The following is a 10,665-nucleotide window of genomic DNA, read 5'->3' on the forward strand; positions in this document are numbered from 1 at the left end:
GCCTCTGGATGAACATGACACCGTGCTGTGGTTGAGGGCTGGATGAACAGTAGACGGTGGAGGGGTGCCCGTGGAGGGGTGGATGAACAGGACCCCGTGGTGTGGAGGGTTGGATGAACAGTAGACGGTGGAGGGGTGCCCGTGGAGGGGTGGTTGAACAGGACCCCGTGGTGTGGAGGGCTGGATGAACAGTAGACGGTGGAGGGGTGGTTGAACAGTAGCCGGTGGAGTAGCGCGCGGTGGAGGCTGGATGAACAGGAGCCCGTGAAGGCTGGAGGAGGTCGACGGTGGAGATGAACAGTATCCCGTACGCCACACCCCTCCTGATGAACAGGACCCCCGTTTCGACCGTAGGAGGTCCGTTTCGTCCGTTTTGCGGTATGCCACACCCTCCCGATCAACAGGGCCCCCGTTTCGACTCTAGGAGGTCTGTTTCCTCCGTTTTGCGATACGCCACACCTACGGATCAACAGGACCCCGTTTCGAACGTAGGAGGTCCGTTTCCTCCGTTGTGCGGTACGCCAGGCCTCGTTTCCATCGCATGTTCCGTCCAAGCCCTCCCGATGAACACGACCACGCATTCCGTTCTGACCCAGTCGGTTGGTTCCACGCGTTCCGTTGCCTCCCGATGAACACGGCGCATTCCGTTGCCTCCCCGTGAACACGACGCATTTCGTTACCTCCCCATGAACACGACGACGATGCTGTTTCTCCGTTCCGACCCAGCCATGTACATGAGTCCTGGCCGTACGTATGCACGAGTGGGCGTTCGAGACCCCGCCCATATGTACACATATGTGGCCGTATTTTCTTTCTTGCACCCTGGCCGCTGTACTTATGTGTACGTGCTACGTGCGCGCCTCTACTGCGACACGTGCGCGCCTCTACATCGACTAGTATGTACGTACACGTTCGGGACCAGAATGACAACGCTATGTACGCTTCGACCAGGTGGGTCCCGACTGTCAGGCACTTCCTTTCCTGCGAAGATGTAGTTGGTGGGTCCCAGCAGTCAGGGAGGCGAATCGTTTTTTTTTTGCCTAGACGCACTTCCTTGCGTGCGAAGATGTAGCCGGTGGGTCTCAGCAGTCAGGGGGGCGAATCGTTTTTTTTTGCCCGGACGCACTTCCTTGCGTGCGAAGGTGTAGCTCGTGGGTCCCAACAGTTAGGGGGGCAAATCGTTTTTTTTGCCCGGATGCACTTCCTTGCGTGCGAAGATGAAGCTGGTGGGTCCCAGCAGTCAGGGGAAACGTTTTTTCCGCAAAATAGAGTGGCCCGTCCAGTGGGTCCCAGCTGTCAGGTGGAGGAATTATTATTTTCCGCGTAATAAGGAGGCACTTCCTTGCTGCGGCCGTGGACCCAGCTGTCAGCCTCTCCACGTACAGTCCACGTCCGATGGAAGTCGTTCCATGACCACGTTGACCAGGCCGCACCGAGAGCACCACGGCGGTGGACGACGGCGAGGCCTAGGAAGGGGACGACGCGGAGCCGGGGAAGACGCGGAAGTGGAAGCCCGCGCGGAGAGGAGTACGAGGGTTCACTGGTTCGGCTGCGGTGTGAGGCTGCCGTCGCCGCAGGGCCTGGCCAGCGGTGGGAATAGTAGGGGCGGTGAGGCCTCCGCGACAGCACAGCCGGCCATAGGAGGCAGGAGCATGCGGCATGACCGGCGCTGCTTTGGGCAGCTGGAGCAAGAAGACCAGAGGTTGAAGAAGCACTACGGCCGTTGGATGGACATCATATGGTCACTGGAGCTAGAATCGTTCATATTGACTAAGTTGACAAAGCCCTCCGTCCCCGTCAACTTAGTTGGCCCACAAGTCATCCTCCCACTATGGTGGGTCCCAGCTAGCAGGGGGTATTCATTTTTTATGCGTAATAAGGAGGCACTTACTTGCGTGCGAAGATATAGCTGGTGGGTCCGACATGTCATCGGGGGGAACGTTTTTCGCGAAATACAGAGGCCCTTCCGGTGGGTCCCAGCTATCAGGTGGAGGAATCATTATTTTGCGTGTACAATCCATGGTCGATGGATGTCGTTCGTTGACCACGTTGACCAGGCCGTGCCGAGAGCACCATGGCGGTGGACGACGGTGAGGCCTAGGTAGGGAACGACACGGAGCCGTGGAAGACTCGGCAATGGTTGCCCACGCGGTAGGGAGTACGAGGGTTTACTGGTCCAGTTGCCGTCGCCGGAAAATAACAGGAGGTGTGGGTGAGTAGAGGAATAGCCTGGCTAGTAATGAAGTAGGGTGGGGCAGTGCGGCCTGTGCGGCAGCATAGCTGGCCATGGGAGGTGGGAGCAGGCAGTCCCACCGAAGCTGGTTTGGGCGGCTGGAGCAAGAAGATCAGATTTTGAAGAAGCAGCACTGCCGTTGGATTAACATCCAACGGTCACTGCTGCTAGAATCGTTTGTGGACTAAGTTGACAAAGCCAAAGTAAACGTCAACCTAGTAGACCCACAAGTCAGCCTCCAAATCTGTCCCAAACAGCATACATCCCGAAATTTCTAGCCAGATTCAAATTAATTTTAAATCTAAATATACCTTAATTTAAATTCAATGAAATTTTACCCGCACAAAAACAATGAAATTTAAAATATCAAAATCCAAAAGAAAATAGTATTTTGGAACTAATTGCCTGTTTGCTGTATTTTTCATTTTACAACCCATTTATTATTACTTATAGCCCATTTCTTATTACTTATAGCCCATTTTCTGGGTAAAATGCATCCCTCCTCGTCTTGAAAGATTTCCGGCCCAGCAGGGCGTAGAAAAGCAAGTAGGCCTACGTTGGTTATTCTGCAAAAAACAAAATAGCTGGCTAGCCATTTTCAGAAAGGAAAAAAACAAATTGGGCTGGTCATGTGCTAAACACATGAAATAAAAGCCTGGGCTAGACGGGCCATGGGTCCCGCACAACCCAGTTGATACCCTTCTCCGTCCTGAAAAAACAAAATTACTGCGCGCGCTGCTGGGTCCCTACTGTCATCCTCACCATGTACAGTCATCTCCTTATTCCTCTCAGTTGTTGACCATGTTGATAACACCGGAGGGCGGCGCCGCGGCGAGTGAACCAAGGCAGAGGACGATGGTGAGGCCTCGGACGGGAACGAACAGGAGCCGGGGAAGATCACAACCAGCCGTGGGAGGCGGGAGCAGGCGGTCCCGCCGGCGCTGGTTTGGCTTTGGCGGCTTGAGGAAGAAGGGACTGAAGAAACGCGACAGACGTTGAATGTCAATCCAACGGTCAAGGTTGGCACAATCGTTTGTTGACTAAGCGAACACCAAGTAGCATACATTTTTATATATAGGAAGAAAACTGTGAGGAAAATGCGTTCGTCTGCCGTCCTCCTCATAGGTAACGTTCGCCACATAAGTGACTAGCACCCTTGGTTTTCAACCGAGAGGTCTTGGGTTCGAGTCCCAGGAACTCTCAAATTTGTCCCCCTTCCTTCCTCGCAAAAAAGGGAAAGAAAATCAAAGACTTGGGAAGGCGTACAGAACAAGCTAGTGTACCAGTAAAGAGACGTTGCCGAGTTTTAGAAAAAAGAAAGACGTGCTCCTATAGCTGGTTCGAATCCAAACCTAGACTATGACTATATGATGCTATGCTACTCTGCAAGTAATGAAACTGACATATCCAACGTTTGCTTCTCCTCTTCTCTACTTACTCTGCCTAGCATCAGAAGCTCTGGCCGCAGCAACCATGTCCGCTGGCTGCTCGTCCACCTGCTCTTCAGCAGGCAACAACCAGATATGCGCCAAGTCGCCACCCGTACCATCGCCTGTGGGTCTCATCACACCCCCGCCGGCACGCGCACTGCAGCCGATTGCTCATAGCAACCCGCTGCCATTGGTGTGGTGCCACTGCTACAAATCACGCAGAGTCATCCGCCGCGTCTCAACCACAATCCACAACCCTGGCCGAGTCTTCTACAAATGCCCGAATCATGGGGTAATAAATATGTTTAAGTGTTGTTCTGCTGCTTTCAGTTGCTAATTTTTTAATAGTTTGGTTGATGATCTTCCAATTTGATTCGTGCAGAAAAGGGAAGATTCGTGTGATTTGTATTTCTGGGAAGTTGCTGATGTGGGGGAATGCAACTACGCTGATTATTTGGTTAGCCGAGGAATCCCAATACCAGCGGGTTGGGGTGTTGGACAAGTAACTGAAGGAACGGCAGAAGAGGGAGATGCAGAGCAGAAGGTTAAAGATGCAGTTCCTCTGATCATGGCCAAGCAGCAGCCATTGAACGGCCTTGACAGCAATGAGGAGATGAAAGAGCTTGTGAAGATAATAGGCAAAATCGATGTGCTCTGTAGGATGATTGTCTCTTTATTTGCAGTGTATGTAGCACTCGTGATGTATTCAGTGGCTACGACATGAGCACTTTGCTGAAACTAGTAATGATTGAAACCTGTGTAGCAGGCTGGGCGTAGTGTTGTGAACATCTAATGATTTCTATTAACGGAAATCAGGGGGTATCCCCTTTTGCTCATATAAATAAATAAATAGCAGAGGCCCTGTTGGGTCAGCTTTGTTCTCATTCGAAGACGTCGAGCAAATTGCAGTCCAACAACAAACTATGTCATCAAATTGAAGTTTCACAGCCAAATATGAGTACAACTAAACAACAATGTCATCATGTTTTAGTTGTCATACAATCACCAAACACAAATCAGCATACATAACAAGTGACGTTCTCACAGCAAAATACTAAACAACATGTTCATCAGGTTTCAGTTGTCATAGCAAACACAATTTCACATAGTAGATAAAAAATGTCTTCTGACAGGCAAATACGAAAAAAGCAATGTAATCATCATCCGCAGCAGCAGCGTCAACATCTTCGCCATGTGTATCGGTCTGAATCGTAATTCCCCACGGTGTCATCTTCTTCTTCGTCCTCAACGTCCTCAAACGTTGGCTTCTTCTTGATCAACTCTTGTATGTCCATAGCACGACCGGAAATCTTTTCGCCAGGGTCATTGACATGATGGTTCTCAAAGATATTAGGAACATCTGTGTTATCTTGTACATCAGGAGCAGTGTAAGAATCATCTTGTTGTGCAACTTCATTAAACGAATTCCTCTACTCAAACCTTTGCAATACTCTCCAGTCATCACTACGTGCAAATGTGTCTTCCAAGAAAAATATCTGTGTTGCTTGATTTGCCAAAATAAAAGGCTCGTTGGTCTAGTACGCCGCCTTGACATTGATGGATTTGAAATAATCATCAGCTCTGGGTTTTGCGATCCTGGAAAACAGGTTATACCAACGTCAGCACAACAGAACCACACACCAATGATCCTCGAAACTGGAGATATACTGCAACTGAACAATGTCGGTTATGTTAGCATACATTTCAGTTGTCTCTTTGTCATACGTATCCGTTCTCATGATGGCATTGTTTTGTGTCTTCCTGCCTTCATCTCGTGCAAGGGTGTTGTAGCGCACATCTCCAACAACGCAAGATTCATAATGTCTTACCCGAGTATCAGGACCCATTGCTAGTGAGTAAAGGGCATCATCAACTGCCTGCCCATCCTCCCGCATCTTCTTAACCTATGGTTAGAAAATATACAAGCTGATCATCTTATGTACTCAATATATTAAAAAAACTGACAGTGCACTTCAAAAGCTTACATGGTTCTTGAACCATTTCGCAAATCCTGCCATAACCAGTTTGTCAATGTTTCTTGGATTTTGCGGCAGTAACTCCTCTTTGTAGATCCTGCATAACATAGTGATCGCGTCAAACATCTAAATATATAAGAATGTGCTGCAAGTTTAGTAGATTATGATGTATAAGCTGCAGTACTGCACTTACTTGATATAAGGTAGTATCTCAGGACAGTTATTCAACACATACCAAATCATTTTGTCCAAATCTTTAGGTTTGTCCTCTTGTCGACTCTTCCCTGTAACTCGAACAGAATAATCGAAAACATTGAGCCCGGGATTGTCTTCACCCACCTGTTTGCTAAGCTGATCAGCTGTTTCAATGTATTTTGAGTAGAATGTCAATGCTTCTGTAGCAATTTAGGCCTCTGCAATGGAACCCTCGGGTCTAGCTCTATTCCTAACATAGCCCTTGAAAGTGCCTAGCCGCCTTTCAATAGGGTACATCCAGCCATACTGTACTGGACCTCTAAGTAGTGCCTCATTAGGTAGATGAACAACCAAATGCACCATCACATCAAAGAAGGCTGGAGGATATATCTTCTCAAGGTCGCATAGGATAGTTGGTATCTTGTCTCTAAGACACTCCAAAGCATCTATCCTGATATTCCTACTGCAGAGTTCTCTGAAGAATTGTCCAACTCTGCAACTGCTCTGTATAAGTCAGGGTGGCCCAATCCTCTAAGGATAACAGGTAAAACCCTTTGAAGTAGGACGTGGTAGTCATGAGTTTTCAACCCTTGTACCTTGTTTCCATCTACATTGACTCTCCTTTCAGGGCTGGAAGCAAATCCATGTGGGAATCTCACACGTGACAGGACCTCGCAGAATTCTTTTCTTTTTACCTTGTCCAAGACGTACACAGCTGGTGCCATATCTCGTGGTTTACCTTCATCTTGCACCTGCAAATCCTTTTTGATACCCAGGTGTGTCAAATCAATCCTAGATTTTAAGGTATCTTTCGTCTTGCCTTCAATATTAAGAAGTGTGCCGATAATGTTGTCACATATATTTTTCTCGATGTGCATCACATCAAGATTATGCCGCAGATCCAAATCTTTCCAATACTCCATGTCCCACAAAGTGGACCTGTGGGTAAACAATAATCTCTCTTCTACCCTGCCATGCTTCCTTTTCCCGCTACCATTACCAGGATGGTTTCCTGGTGTAATATGCCTGACCTTCTCTAATTCCACTTGCAACTCATCGGCGGTGAGCCTCTTTGGCGCATCACGGTTTTCATGCTTTGCATTGAACACATGTCTTCGGTATTTTCTAGGATGCAGCTTGTCCTTGGCAAGGAAACGGCGGTGTCCAATGTAACAGATCTTGCTAAGTATTGCGTATGACAGCGGATTCCTGTCACAGCGAACACATGCATTGTAACCATGTGTCGTTCGCCCTGACATAGTGCCCAAAGCCGGTAATCATGGATGCACCAAATTATAACAACACACAGAAAGAAATCAGCTGGTGGGCTGCTATATAGGTCTCGAGTGAGAACACCCTTCCATAGCTGTTGAAGTTCCTCCACAAGAGGCTCCATGAACAAATCAAAATCCTTTCCAGGACTTTTTGGACCTGGGATGAGCAAGGCTATCATGTAGTTTGATTCTTTGGTGCAGACATTTGGAGGCATGTTGTAAGGGATAACAAGCACTGGCCACATGCTATATGTGGCGCTCTGGTGGCCAAATGGGTTAAATCCATCTGAAGCTAAGCCAAGTCTAATGTTTCTCGGGTCAGCAGCAAACTCTTTGTGTTTATCATTGAAGCTTTTCCACTCACTACCATGAGATGGATGGCTCATTACATTCTGATCTCTGTACTCCTGGTTCCTAGAATGCCACAGTACATCCTCTCTTGTTTCAGCATCATGAAACAACCTCTGCAATCTTGGTGTAATTGGAAAATGGCTCATAACATTATGAGGAATCCTCTTCACAGCATCGCCATCTTTCCATCTTGATGATTTGCATTTCGGGCATTCACTTAAGTTGGCATAATCCTTCCGGAACAGAACACAGTTATTCTTACAAACATGGATCATATCATATCCAATTCCAACTGCACGAAGGAAATTCTTCATTTTACTGTAGGTGTGTGGCAGCTCAGACGCATCTGGGAAAGATTTGAGGAAAGCAGCCAACATCGCATCGAATGATTTGTTGGTCATCCGCTCAGATGTCTTCACCTGAAGAAAGGTGACCATAGCTGAGAATACTGGCAGCTTATTTCCTGGGGTGACAGCAACGTTGCATTGTTCCAACATGCAGGCCCACCGTTTTTCTTCTACAGGTGAAAGTTCACGGAATGCACGATCATTTTGTAGCATTGTTTCAATGTTGGTCAAACTCACTGGCTCCGCCACCACCACCTCCTCCTCCTCCTCCTCTTCCACCTGAGCATCAGGCAGATCAAGATGGTGATCTGCTGCTTCCACGTAGTCAATAACATTGATGTTCACAGCTTCACCATGATGAACCCACCTAGTATATGTGACCGACATCCCATACAAGTGTAGATGATTTTGCACAGTTGACTGAGGTCTTGTAACTAAATTCATACAACTGCTACACGGGCAGAGCACATCTGATTTTGGACCACCGTACTCAGCTCTAATAAAGTTCATGAAGTTTTCAACCCCCTCGACATATGCAGCGGAAAATCTTCGAGCAAAAGTTATCCAAGTCCTGTCCATCTGTTAGACATACAAATTAGTTCTTCTACTAGATATTACAGGAAAACATATATGCTTTTTTATGAAGTCCAGAAAAAAATACCTAGGTCGATGTCTAAAGCTATGGCAAGATATTTGGACGAGCAGATCTAAGTAACGAAATATATGTAAAGCTAATTCAACAAACAAATTTGAGTGCCAAATTATGGCAGGCTGTTTCAGCAGGCAATGAGGCCGAGCACACAGCCATCGAACTATCGAAGGCCATCGCAACAACAAAGATCAAGTATAAAATGGTGTAGAGCTATTTCACCTAAGAGATTGGCTACTAGACCATGGCAATCTATGTCACAATAAATATATGGCAGGATATTTTAGCAACTAATCGTCCTTGGCATGCCATCTCAGCTAAGCAGATTGAGTGTAGACCAGGGCAAGGAAACTTCTTAAGCAGAGCATATTGACAGTAAACTACTTGGCAAACAGTGAGATTAACAACGTTTATCAGCTAACATTCAGCGCTACACCGACATGAACGGGGCCTTAGTCTAGAATGTGCATATGTGGGAGAAGCTGACTGCCATGCGTCTCCACATGAATGTCGCCAGCGGTGGCGGCGCTGACCGCCGTGCGCCTCCACAAGAACGTAGCCAGAGGTGGCAGCGCGGCTAGAGGACGGCAGTCTATGAGAGCGTACTGTGGGAGCGAGAGGATCGCCGAACCGCGGCGCCGACGTATCGGCGCGGCGGGGAGGGCGGCTTTGGCGGAGCGAATGGAGTGGAGAGGGACAGGGAGGGAGGGGGGTTTGGGGAATATTATTGGCTAGTTGGCCGAAGGGCGGTTGAATCGGATTTAGGGGGAATTTTTGGGTGTGGGGGGTGGGGGGGGGTTCGCGCGGTGGGCGGGGGGAGTTTGGCGCATGGTCGGTTTCTCCAAGTGGAGTCCCACGTGTCAGTGAAGAGGCAAGCCGAAGCGCGTTCCGTTTGCGTGAGCCGTGTGCAGGACCTAACGTGTGTGGGGTGCAATGCGACCGTGACAGGAGTGTTGTGAGTGTACCGCTTTTTTCCTTTTAAACTAGGTGCTTCGCCCCCTCAAAAAAAATTTGTTGCTTCGCACGATCCATCGATACTACTACTAGTAATCCGGTAATCCCGACTAAAACGGCGCGGCCGGGTCTTTTCCGCGCGATATGCTGGGAGGTTGGCTTAGTTGGGTTTTTTAGGACGAGTAATGCTACACCTTCGTAATCCCAGTTACGTAATTAACGTAATGTGAAACGTGTGAGCTGTTGATTGTATATTGGGGGGAGGGAGGGGCCCACCACCATGAAAATCAGGGGTTGAGAGAGAGAGGCAATTTACGTTAACCCTTTCGTAGGTTCCCGTAGATGTAGAAAGATGTGAAATGCGTGAATGTGTAGTGGACGTACTATTGGAGTGCCTAAGATAATTTGTGTATGTATAGACCCTTGTGTTTATTTTACTTCGCATGTTAGATTTGTCTCGGTTCAATAAAAAGCAGAGTTGGTGATGATGGTGTGCCTGTCATCCTGCAATATAGGCCGTCCGGTCTATATCTAACGGATAGGAAGGAAACTATGACAATTTACCCGCACTCCTCTCCACATTTGCAGATAAGGCTTTCCCTCATTCATCCTTTTCTCCCGCAAGATCTTGATCTTCCGTGCAACACACGGGCATCTTGCTAGTACTCCTACAATATGTATATTATTGTGAAAGTTCATATACACCGTCCGAGATTAATGCAAACACGGCAGATTTTCATTACATTTCGAACTTTTATAGGACGGAAAAATAAAAGAAACCCGATCCTAAACCTATTCTATGGCGGCGACCGACGTCCTCCATCTGTGATCTCTATGTACGGGGGCAGGGTTCAAGACCCGTGAAGTGAAGGTGCGGTCTCCGGCAAGGTAGAGTAGAACATGGGATATGGACCGGCTGGTTGGCACAACATGCCCTGCCGCCTCCCATGCCCTACTCATCCTCGGAGGAGTCCCCGACCTCGGCGGTGCCGGACGTTGGACGGCGGCAAGTAGGACGCGTGGCGGACAGTGCTCCCGTCGTCGGCTGCTAGCATGGCCACCGCTTGTGCGGTCGCGTCCGCGTCCGGCTACGCCGCTATTGCATCGCGAGAGGAGACTTGAGCGAGGGCGGCGACCTCGAGCTTCATCCCCAAAGACAAGCTCTCCCACAGAGCGTTCACACTTGCGGTCATGGCGGATGTGGTGCCAGGTAGGAGGATGATGCGCTATGGTGTGGAGGTTAGCTGGGTGTTGCC

The sequence above is a fragment of the Triticum dicoccoides genome, chromosome 7A (genome assembly GCF_002162155.2).
Source record: "Triticum dicoccoides isolate Atlit2015 ecotype Zavitan chromosome 7A, WEW_v2.0, whole genome shotgun sequence".
NCBI classification, from domain to species: Eukaryota; Viridiplantae; Streptophyta; class Magnoliopsida; order Poales; family Poaceae; genus Triticum; species Triticum dicoccoides.